We start from the raw sequence: 12784 nt of genomic DNA, 5'->3' as shown, positions 1-12784 counted from the left end.
ATCAAGGTTTCCGCCTCTCTGGATTTCACCACTATGTCATCCACATAAGCATGAACATTGCACCCAATCTGATTGTGGAGACAATTCTATACACACCGTTGATAAGTCGCCTGGGCACTCTTGAGCCCATAAGGCATAGACACATAGCAGAAGGCTCCAAACGGAGTGATGAAAGCCGTCTTCTCCTGGTCCTTAACTGCCATCTTGATTTGATGATAACCAGAGTAAGCATCCAAAAAGCTCAAACGCGCACAACCCGCCGTAGCATCAATGATTTGATCAATACGGGGAGAGCGAAAGGATCAGCCGGACAAGCCTTATTTAAGTCCGTGTAATCCACACACATCCGCCAGGTGCCGTTTTTCTTGAGCACGAGCACCGGGTTAGCCAACCACTCCGGGTGAAACACTTCGACAATGAACCTAGCCGCCAAGAGCCGGGCGACCTCCTCTCCTATAGCTTTTCGTCGTTCCTCATTGAATCGCCGCAGAAACTGCCTGACCGGCTTATACTTCGGATCAATATTAAGAGTGTGCTCAGCGAGTCCTCTTAGTACACCCGGCATGTCAGAAGGCTTCCATGCAAAGATGTCCCAGTTCTCATGGGTGAACTCGATGAGCGTGCTTTCCTATTTAGGATCCAAGTTGGCACTGATGCTGAATTGCTTAGACGAATCGCCAGGAGTAAAATCAACAAGCTTAGTCTCTGCAGCCGATTTAAACTTCATGGCTGGGTCATGCTCCGTACTCGGCTTCTTGAGGGAGGTCATATCCGCCGGGTCAACGTTATCTTGATAAAATTTGAGCTCCTCTGCTGCACAGACAGACTCGGCATAAGCCGCATCGCCTTCTTCACATTCCAGGGCCACCTTTCGGCTTCCATGCACAGTGATGGTACCCTTGTAACCCGGCATCTTGAGCTGTAAATAAACATAACACGGCCGCGCCATGAACTTGGTATAAGCCGGCCGCCCGAACAAAGCGTGATATGGACTCTTGATTTTTACCACTTCAAAAGTTAACTTTTCTGCCCTAGAATCATGTCGTCTCCAAAGGCCACCTCTAGCTCAATCTTACCCACAGGATACGCCGACTTACCAGGCACCACTCCATGGAAGACGGTGTTGGAAGTCTTTAAATTCTTGTCAGTTAAGCCCATGCGTCGAAAGGTCTCGTAATAGAGGATGTTGATGCTGCTACCTCCATCCATGAGCAACTTAGTAAATTTATAACCACCAACCTGCGGTGCCACTACCAGGGCCAGTTGACCCGGATTATCAACCCGGGGAGGGTGATCCTCCCTGCTCCAGACAATAGGCTGTTCCGACCACCTCAAGTAACGAGGGACTGCCAGCTCAACAGAATTCACAGCCCTCTTATGAACTTTCTGATCACGTTTACACAAACTTGTGGTGAACACGTGATACTGCCCACTGTTTAGCTGTTTTGGATGACTCTGATAACCCGACTGTTGCTGCTGCTGACCTCCTTGACCAGACTGCTGTTGATTATAAGCACCCTGGCTTCCCTGAAAACCGGATCCTGAACCGCCGCCCGGGCCATGAAAGCCGCCAGCTCCTGAGCCGCCGCCTGGGCCTTGATTGCCATCAAACGTATTAGAATTCTTGAAAGCCTTCATGATTGCGCAATCCTTCCATAAATGAGTCGTTGGTCGTTCCCGGGTGCCGTGTTTCGGGCAGGGCTCATTGAGTAGTTGCTCAAGAGACGGACCTGACCCACCAAACCGAGGGGGTGGCTTTCCTTTGCACTTTTGATTGTTACCCTGTGCATTGGCCACAAATTCCGGGTTACTGTCCACCTTACGCTTATTGCCTCCTTGACTCGCCGGGTTATGCTGCTGACCCTTTCCATTACCGTTCTTCTTTCCCTTCCCTGTCTTTTCCTCATCAGACGCGGGATCCTTGGTACTATCAGAATCGGCATACTTGACTAAAGCCGCCATCAGCGTCCCCATATCGTTGCAATCACGCTTAAGGCGCCCTAGTTTCTGTCTCAGAGGCTCAAAGCGGCAATTCTTCTCCAGCATGAGAACTGCTGAGCCGGCATCCATCTTGTCAGACGAATGTATTATATCTTTGACCCGGCGCACCCAATGAGTCGTAGATTCACCTTCCTCCTGCTTACAATTTGTCAGGTCCACAATCGACATAGACTGCTTGCAAGTGTCCTTGAAGTTCTGGATGAAACAGGCCTTTAGCTCCGCCCATGAACTAATGGAATTGGGTGGCAAACCCTTTAACCAAGAACAAGCCGTTCCGTCCAACATCATGGTGAAGTATTTAGCCATCGCTTCATCACTAACCTCCAACAGCTCCATGGCCATCTCGTAACTTTCAATCCATGCCCCAGGCTGTAAATCGGCCGTATAATTCGGCACCTTTTGAGGTCCCTTGAAATCCTTGGGCAGATGTACATTACGTAGAGCCGGCACCAGACAAGGAACTCCTCCGGTTCTAGTAGCAACACCCACCTCAACGGAGGTCGTCGGGTAAGCCAGTGAGTCCTGTTGGGCTGCTAGCTGAGCCGCTAGCTGAGCCGCCCGCTCGTCCTCCTGACGTATCCGATCCTGAACCGGGTTATACCCGCCGGGCTGGTTCCGGCACTGAGCGCTATTTGACAAGGCCTCTGACTCCATGTGTCTACTGTAACTCGGGCTCCAGTTTTGACGAGGCAGAGCTAACCAGGGTGGAGGAGTTGAGTTAATCCTGTCCCGGCTGTAGGAGTAGGTTTCTTGCTGAGCGAGGGCTGTTTGGACAAGTTCCCTGATCCTCCGGGTTTCCACCGCTGTCGGATCATCACCATCTACTGGGAGAGCCGCCAAACGTGCTGATGCTGCGATTAAGTTCTCCATGGGGTTGGAGAAGTGACCCTGTGGTATTGGTACGTAATGGGGCGGTGCCATATTGCCGTGAAGAGGCGCCGTCACCGGAGGCTGGACTGGGCCTCCCGCTCCGGATGTCATAAACTGATTTGCACCTGGCGGGTTACTTGGGCCGGCCCCGGGTGTAGCAAACAGATTATGAGGATCATAAATCTGAGGTAAACGGGACTGAGTTTTCTGATGTCTCCTCCTCATTACCTCTGTAAGTGCATCTAGTGCCACCCCTGGTTGGTTTTGGAGTATTGACGACAAACCTAGTTGAGGGACTAATGTGTTTGTGAGAATTGCAGGATAACACAGGTAGAAGTCCCTCATTGATTTGGTTTTCCTACCAGAGATGACCCCTAAAAATGTATGAAGACATTGATGTCAAAGGTGGTATATGAAGATATTCACACTGAAGACTATGACAAGAGAAGACATCGCATGAAGCCTATGGAGCTCGAAGACTTAGATCTTTCGTAGTTCTTTTTCTTCTTTGTTGAGTCATAGGAACCACCGTACTGTTAAGTGGGGTCCAAGAGAACCAGTCAGAATGACTGAAGTGATGCTTAACCAAAACCTATGTCTTCGAGTGAAGACTATGAGAGCGAATCTTGTTCAGAGTCGGACAAGTCAGCTTTGCTTGTAGCCCAAGTAAAGTTGTCGTGTGAGTTTGAAATCTGACCGTTGGAACACATGTCAGTTCCTTAGTGACCCAGGGTCATTTAGGACAAATCAGGTCGGGTTGCCTAGTGGCTATAAATAGCCCACCCCCTACAACCATAAACGGTTGGCTGCTCAGAGTTAGTGTACGGCTTTTGTCGTTTGAGAGCAACCCACCTCGAAGCCTTTGAGAGAGAATTCCTTGCGAGGATAAAGCCCTAACCACCCAGAGCCAAAGAGAATTAGGCATCACTTAAGTCTTCTTGTCTGTGTGATCTGAAGACTTATTACACTTGAGGACTGTGAATCCTCCAGCCGTTTAGGCGTCGCGTTCTGAGCATCCAAGAGACATTGTGGATTGCCGGTGAACGAAGTCTGTGAAGGTTTGGGAGTCTACCTTGAAGACTTACCAGAGTGATTGGGCGAGGTCTATGTGACCTTAGCTCAAGGGGAATACGGTGAGGACTGGGTGTCCTTGAAAGTGCGTTATATCTACTAGAGGGGGGTGAATAGGCGATTTTTATGAAAGTCTTCAAAACGTGGAAGTTATGAAGACAAACAGCGAAGATTATGCCTATTACTATGCAGCGGAAGTTAGATTACACTAGGCCAGCCATGGTCAAGTATTCAATAGAGTGAAAGCACGACGACAAATAGCTGCAGTGTAATAAGGATCAGGTAGGAAGAAGTTATGAAGCCAAACAGATCATACATTCATGTTGTGAAGACAAAAGATAAAGCAAGCATGCAATGTCTTCTCAATGAGTAACAGTAAGAAAAGGAAGTGAAGATGAAACCAGTGACTCGTTGAAGACAATGATATGTTGGACCAGTTCCAGTTGCTGTGACAACTGTACGTCTGGTTGGAGCGGCTAGGTATTTAAACCTTAGGACACACAGTCCCGGACACCCAGTCCTGAACACACAGTTCAGGACACCAAGTCCTCACCGTATTCTCCTTGGGCTAAGGTCACTTAGTCCTCGCCCAATCACTCTGGTAAGTCTTCAAGGTAGACTCCCAAACCTTCACAAACTTCATTCACTGGCAATCCATAATGTCTCTTGGATGCTCTGAACGCGACGCCTAACCGTCTGGAGGATTCACAGTCCTCAAGTGTAATAAGTCTTCAGATCACACAGACTAGAAGACCTAAGTGATGCCCAATTTGCTCTGGGTCTGGGTGGTTAGGGCTTTTCTCCTTACTAGGAATTTTCTCTCAAAGGCTTCGAGGTGGGTTGCTCTCAAACGACAAAAGCCGTGCACTGAAATCTGAGCAGCCAACAGTTTATGGTTGTGGAGGTAGGCTATTTATAGCCACTTGGCAACCCGACCTGATTTGTCCGAAATGACCCTGGGTCACTAAGGAACTGACACGTGTCGCAACGGTCAGATTTCAAACTCTCATGGCAACTTTACTTGGGCTACCAGCAAAGCTGACTTGTCCGGCTCTGGACAAGATTCGCTCTTATTGTCTTCGCTCGAAGACATAGGTTTTTGATTTAGGCATCACTTCAGTCATTCTGACTGGTTCTCCTGGACCCCACTTAATAGTACGGTGGTTCCTATGACTCAACACAAAAGAAAAGGAACTACGAAAGATTTAGTCTTCGAGCTCCATAGGCTTCATAACGTGTCTTCCTTTGTCATAGTCTTTAATGTGAATATCTTCATATACCACCTTTGTCTTCAATGTCTTCATACATTTTTAGGGGTCATCTCTGGTAGTAAAACCGAATCAATGAGGGACTTCTACCTGTGTTTTCCTGCAATTCTCACAAACACATTAGTCCCTCAACTAGGTTTGTCGTCAATACTCCAAAACCAACTAGGGGTGGCACTAGATGCACTTACAATCTCCCCCTTTTTGGTGATTGATGACAAACTAGTTGAAGTTTTCAACAGGGAATATAATGTGTGAAGTTTGTAAAGGGTAGGGAATTGTCATCATAAGTTGCAAAGGCTCCCCCTGAAGATGTGCATATGGAATGCAAATGCACATGGCAGGTTGTACTTGAGGAGATCCTCTTCAGCTTATGATGACAATCCACTATGCATGTGAAAGTATATGAAGATAATGACATGCATAATGGAAAATGGACGTCTGCAGAATGAGATAAGTGCGGAATTTATCGTCGCACATGCGGAATTTATCTTCGCAAACAGAGTGGCAAACAAGTAGCAGACGACCATCGAGTTTTAGTGTTTACAACTCAAAGAACCAAATAAAGTAAAAGCAAGAGTTGTAAACACGAGGCAAACTATAACAAAACATAAGGCACCCGCCCATATTGACCCGCTTGAAGACTATAAACATCATATGCTTCTCCCCCTTTTGTCAGTAATGACCAAAAAGGTTTGAAGACATAGAGTTTTCTACGCGTTCCCAGGCGCAGCAGGGTCGGTGGAGTTGTTTGGCGGTGCAGAACTTGGATGTGCTGAAGCAGATGGTGGTGATGTAGCATCGTCGTCTTCATCAATGATCCTTGCAGTAACTGTGGCAGCAGATGAAGAAAACTCAGAGTCTTCAAGTGACGGTGTGTTGCGCATCACATCCCTTCTCGGAGGTGTGGTGTCAAACTTGAAGCGCTCTATGAAGCCATCCTCTTCAAGTTCAGCTTCAGTGCATATCATTGAGAGCCCTTTCCATGTACGACGGCACGTCTCATGAGTGACAAAAGCATTCTTGGTGGCTAGGTTTCGAAGATGATTGACATCCACCAAGAGGCTCTTCATCTGACGCTTTAGCCAGTCGTGATGCCTATCTTGCTTTTGGTGAAGGGCCACAAGAAGCTCTCGGTCAGTGAGGACACGAGCATGCTTCTTGGGTCTTGGAGCATTTGTGTTGTCTGTGGCTTCAGTAGATGCTGGTGCACATGTAGTGCCAGCCAACGGATATACCCTGGATATGGCTTCAACACCTTCAACATTCTGCATGAAGCTCTGGTGTTCTGCATTCTGAAGACTTATCGGTTGTTTGGCAGGCTCAGGGTATATTGCTTTAGTAGAGGTATCCACATCTGGCAAGAAGATCCGATGGTTTCGGGCAGAGGGCTGATACGAGATCGCAGAGTGCAGTTTGATTAGCCTCATCACCGAAGGAGCATAGAACTTCAAACCAAATAATTCTGAGCCTGACGCTGCAAGTTGGCGTATGAAGAAATCCTGTGCGTTGAACCATTTGCCATGAAGGATACAGAATATCATAGTCTTCATTGCACCCTCGATCTTGGCATGTGGTGAGTGTCCCTTAATGGGCCAGAGAGTCCGCTGGATGATGTGATATATGGTCCTGGGCAGGTACTCTAGGTCTTCAACGAAGAACTCAGTTGGATAGGGTGCATCCTGAGGCAATGGCTTCATCATTGAGAGCATCTGACTCATATTTGGTTCAGTCCTCTGGAATATGCTCTCAATAGCTTCAGCATGTAGTTGACATCCTTCCTCGTAGTATTCGCCAGGAGTGGGCAGGCCGGTGAGCTCAATGATATCGAATGCATTGGCTTCATGATGGACATTTTCGGTCATCCACTCCAGGACCCAAGTCTTCGGATCTCTGTTGTATCCTTTAATGTGGAGGGTGGCATAGAACTGAAGCAGAAGCTCTTCATTCCAGTGCTCTTCATCTGTGACAAACGGAAGCAGACCCACTTGCCTGAAGCAATCCAAGGCTTCCTCAAGACATGGCAGACCAGCAATGGCTTCAACCTCAAGGCGCTTGTGGGGAAAGATGCGACCTTGGTTGTATAAGATGCATGAGTAATAGCTGCGCTGAGAATAGCTCCAGAACCCGTCTGATACAATCCTTTCCCTTGAATAGGGGTTCTTGGAGCTATTGAAAAATGTATTGTCTACCTTGAAGCTGTTGATGTCAAAGGAACCAGGTGCTGATGCAGGACCTGGGAACCTTGGAAGCCTTGGGACTGGCTTGTGGACATGAGGCCTGTGCTCAATATGATAATCGAATTGAGGACCTGCAACAGACTCAGGAACAGAAGTGTCTGGCTCGGTAGCTTTGTTGTCCGCTGAAGCATTTGGTGGGGCGGGCTCCACATTGGCTTCAGTGTTTATGGTGGGAGCCACAACATTTTCTCCCTCCGCTTGTGTAGTTGGAGGGACAACCTCAGGCACGTTCTCATGGAGAACTACATCTTGATGGAGCGGGGAAGTGGGTTCTGGTGGTGCTTCTTCATTGTCTTCGGCTGATGCAGCCGGAATTTCTGAGGTATGGACTTGAGGCCGTGGACCTTTGCGAAGCCTACGGAACGCAGACGACGCTTGTGGGGTCGGAGTGGGCTGAACCTCAAAGTCTTCTTCCTCCTGAGGGCGATCCGCCCATGACTCATCTTGTGCCATTGGCGTCAGAGGACGGCCAATACTGATGAGTTCGCTTGTTTCAAGCTGAGGAAGGGCTGCATCATCTTGTACATTGGCTTGATGACCAATGTCTTCAGCAGCTATTGGGTCGGCTGCTGGTATGTCTTCAGCTTCAGGAGCCTCCGTGGGAGCAGGCTCATGAACTGTCAGTCTTCTTTCTGCATTGGGGTGAAGGACAGAGAGAGGTTCAACCATCAAGGGCTCTGTGGTAGCAGCCCGAGATTTCTTGATCTTGCGCTTCTTTTTGCTGGGGGCAATAGGAGAGGCTTCAGTGCTCTTCCTTTTTCTGGCTTCAGCCTCTGCAGTTCTTGTCTTCTTTAGCTCTGAAACTGTTGACCGGCTATTTGGCTTCGAGCCAGTCGTTGCAGTGGGGAAGACAATTTGAACCGCTTCTTGCCTAGGTGCCTCTGGTTCATTCACAGCTGGCTTCTTCTTCTACTTCGCGGCCATCTTGGGGTCGATGCCAGGACGCCCAAGTGCCTTGCACTTTTCAGCCTCGTTGTAGGCTTGAACACATTTGTCTGCCAAAGACTTCATCCTTTCACGCGAGCCCTGAGCTTCAGCACGCTTCTTCAGAAAGTTTTCTTTGAGCTCATGCAGCATGATTTTGAAGCTCCTCACTTCCTGCACGCTGAGACTGGCCATGTGCTTCTTGAACTGAGCCTTTTCGTGATCAATTTTCTGCTTCAGCTCAACAATGCGCTGAGCAATGGCCAGTTCTGAAGCAATTGCGCCTTGGAAGGCGACACTGAGGCCAACTGGCAGCTGCAGATCATTGAAGCTTATGTCTGGTGAGTCAAACCATTCATCGATGAAGCTGTGGATGATGGCGACATCAAAGAGAGGCAGATTGTTGAAGATTTCAGCTTCTTCTTTGCTTTTGATAAGCTGCTCTATAGCGTCATCTCCCAGATCTTCATCGCTTGATAGATCAATGGCTTCGCTGCGCAGAATGGCAGCATCAGTGAGCTCTTTGCCTGTTTGTTGCTGGGGCTCCTTTTCCTTCTGGGGCTTGGAGACGCGGGATACGTCTTCAGACTGCACACTGACTTCAGGAGGTGCAGTTTTCAAAGGCTTCGCCCTTGAGATTTTTTAGGCACGGCTTTGAAGCTTTTGGTTTCTTCGTCTGCTTTGGCTTCGGCACAGCAGGAGCTTCATCAGACTCAGAGTCAGATGGAGGGTCATTCACGGCAGCCCCTTGTACTAAGATGTGAGTGATCAGGCCCTCAAGATTGGCAAAAGGACCGATGATATTGGGTTCGGCGTCGCGTGTGCCATCTGCCCTTAGTGAGGAGGGAGCAGGGTTGAAGTCTAACCCGAATTTCTTCTTGTTTAGCTTCGCTGACTTTTGGGCAAACTGGAAGTTGCGCTTGAAGAGATTGTCGTCACGACACCAGAGGAGTGACGACGGATGCGCATCATCAGGCTGTGGTCCTCGGACCATGCATGGGTAGAAGCCTTGCGCAATGGCTTCATCTTTGGTTCTGGGTAAGAGGTTCTTGAAACGGATATCCCCCCATGGCCTCTTGATGGCATATTTCTCTGCATACTCCTGAGTGACGAAGCGGTATTTGAACCACTGTTCTGCCCAATAGCGTCGAATCCATTGGATTCGGGTCTTGCGCTGCCCATAGCTCTCTTCTGGATCTGTTTTGTACATTTCTGCCAAGTCTTCAGGCAGATCTTTGGAAGTTCCCTCACGTCTCTGTCTGCCCCCCTTTCTTGCTGCTGCTTCTGAAGCCATAAACTTTAACTTGAAAGGCTTCAAAACTTTCAAAGGCTTCAAAGGCTTTATTTTTCTGGACCAACAGGAACTGGCTTCAGGAGAGTTTATGTGATGCTGTAGGAATTCTACAAATGAATGCAGACTATGAGAACCGAAGGATTCTCCCACGGACATGTACCTGTGACAGCATTAAGGTGCGAGGGAAGGGGAAGAGGTCATATGCATTCTCAGAAGGTTTTGAAGATTAATCAGTTTAGAAGACATTGACCTCATCGTGCAAAGACATTCACTCATAGATAAGAAGTTGGTTCCAGATTTGTACGAACCCACAGATCAGTACAAGTGAGGAATCTAACTGCTTTATGAAGCACAAGTGAATATATTAGGCATGTTATGAGATGCAGCGAGAGATCTAACTAGTGTGAAGAGAAACTTCTTATGGTAGAAAGTGACAGAACCATGAGATCAAAGGGGCTGTAAAAAGAAGTTTTATTTACCACACTGGAACTGCTAGACGGAAGGGAGTTGATGCCGAGCAGTTCAGTCCTCCGTGCCCTAACTTGGCGACGGAAAACACCTACGGCGACGGCGGAGAGGACGATGTCCGCGGTCGGCGTGAGGACGGTGTTGGAGAGGTTGCGGCAGCGAAGCGCTTCGTCTCCGGCATCGTCGAGTGCTAGTGGTGGCGCTAGGGTTCGTGCGAGGGTGGAAGAAGGAGATAATGACTGCGGTAAGTGTGAACTTATAGGCGTAGGGGCGGCACTGTGCTATTACACAGGTGCCCCTGGTGGTTCGCATTTGAGGAACGCGTGGCCAGTTAGCGGATGTTTGGGGTTTGTTCCACGTCCTACGCACGCCTAAATTGTCGGGCGGTCGTTCCTGCTTCTCCGGATTTTATGTGGAGGAATAAGCATTAAAGACGGACTTTATGGTTGTCTCTATATCCTCAGCTGACAAGGACGCAGTGAAGACATTCGACAGTTTCAATAGAATGCATATGACTTGGAGAGATAGAATTTGAGATAGAAAGCATATAGAGATTAGGGTCCGATCACATTCACTTAGTTCAAAAGATTCAACCAAGAAGACATAGCTATAAGTGAATGTTGTAGAGAACAGAACACCAGCATATATATATATATCTATACAAGCAACATAGTGAAGATAATCATGAAGACATGTTCGAAGCCAAACCAAATGTGAAGATATTGCAAGGTAACGCCATAAGTGAAACACTTCAAAATAGAACGTTTGGTGGTGGCGTTACCCACCGTATAGGAAGTATTAGACCCAGACACGGCGCACAATTATCATGGCGCTCCGAAGATAAATTCCACATTAATGTATTCACACTTAGAATGTATGTCTTCATTGAATGAAGATATACTTTACTTTGTGTGTTGCACATCTAAGTCATCAATATGCATAAGTGTTAGGATGTGTGCCTGATCACAGGACATTTGAGGATTCCAAAATATTTAGCTCACACCGTAACTTGCAAAATCTCTTCTCATCCAAGGGCTTGGTGAAGATATCCGCCAGTTGCTCTTCAGTGTTGACGTGTATGATATCAATATCTTCCTTCACAACATGATCTCTAAGAAAGTGATGACGAATTTCAATGTGCTTTGTCTTCGAGTGCTGAACTGGGTTGTTGGCAATCTTGATGGCGCTTTCGTTGTCGCAGTAAAGTGGCACTTGCTTCAGATGAATGCCATAGTCCTTGAGTGTTTGCTTCATCCACAGAAGCTGAGCGCAGCAAGATCCAGCAGCAATGTATTCAGATTCAGCAGTGGAAAGAGATACACAGTTCTGCTTCTTTGAAGACCAACATACAAGTGATCGTCCCAGAAAGTGACATGTGCCTGATGTAGACTTGCGATCAACCTTGTCACCAGCATAATCAGCATCCGAAAATCCAACCAAATCAAACTCTGAGCCCTTTGGATACCATAATCCTAGAGTTGGGGTGTGAGCCAAATATCGAAGAATTCGCTTCACAGCTAAGTGATGCGACTCCTTTGGTGCCGCTTGAAATCGAGCACACATGCAAACACTAAGCATAATATCTGGCCTAGATGCACATAAATAAAGCAAAGAACCAATCATGGAGCGGTATACCTTTTGATCGAACTCTTTACCATTGTCGTCAGGACCCAGATGATGTTTGGCTGGCATTGGTGTTGTGAAGCCTTTGCAGTCTTGCATACCGAACTTCTTCAGGCAATCTTTGAGATACTTCTCTTGAGATATGAAGATGCCATTGCGTTGTTGTCGTATTTGAAGACCAAGGAAGAACTTCAGCTCCCCCATCATGGACATCTGATATTGCTCTTGCATCATATATCCAAACTCTTCACTGTACTTCTGATTGGTGCAGCCGAAGATAATGTCATCCACATAGATTTGGCACACAAACAGTTCACCATCATATGTCTTCGTGAAAAGAGTGGGATCCAGGGAACCAGGTATGAAGCCTTTGCTCTTCAGGAAGTATTTGAGTGTGTCATACCAGGCCCTAGGGGCTTGTTTGAGGCCATACAGTGCCTTGTTGAGCTTGTATACCATGTCAGGATGTTTTGGATTTTCAAAGCCAGGTGGTTGTGCAACATACACTTCTTCTTCAATCTTGCCATTGAGAAAGGCGCTTTTCACATCCATTTGATATAGAAGTATGTTATGATGATTTGCATAAGCCAGCAGTATGCGTATAGCTTCAAGCCTTGCCACAGGAGCAAATGTTTCATCGAAGTCAATGCCCTCCACTTGAGTGTATCCTTGAGCAACGAGACGAGCTTTGTTTCTGACAACTTGACCATGCTCATCTTGCTTATTGCGGTATATCCATTTGGTGCCTATTATGTTGTGCTTCCGTGGATCAGGACGCTTAACCAGTTCCCATACATTATTCAGCTCAAACTGTTGAAGCTCTTCTTGCATAGCTTGAATCCATTCAGGTTCCATGAAGGCTTCTTCAACTTTCTTGGGTTATGATATTGATACGAATGCGAAGTGCCCACAGAAATTTGCTAGCTGAGTTGCCCTTGAACGAGTGAGTGGACCAGGTGCATTGATGCTGTCAATTATTCTGTCAATCTGCACTTCATTTGCAACACGAGGATGTACAGGGCGAAGAC

Source organism: Triticum dicoccoides, chromosome 4A (assembly GCF_002162155.2).
Source record: "Triticum dicoccoides isolate Atlit2015 ecotype Zavitan chromosome 4A, WEW_v2.0, whole genome shotgun sequence".
Taxonomy (NCBI): domain Eukaryota; kingdom Viridiplantae; phylum Streptophyta; class Magnoliopsida; order Poales; family Poaceae; genus Triticum; species Triticum dicoccoides.
The sequence above is the reverse complement of the archived record's forward strand: the minus strand, read 5'-3'. Positions refer to the sequence as shown.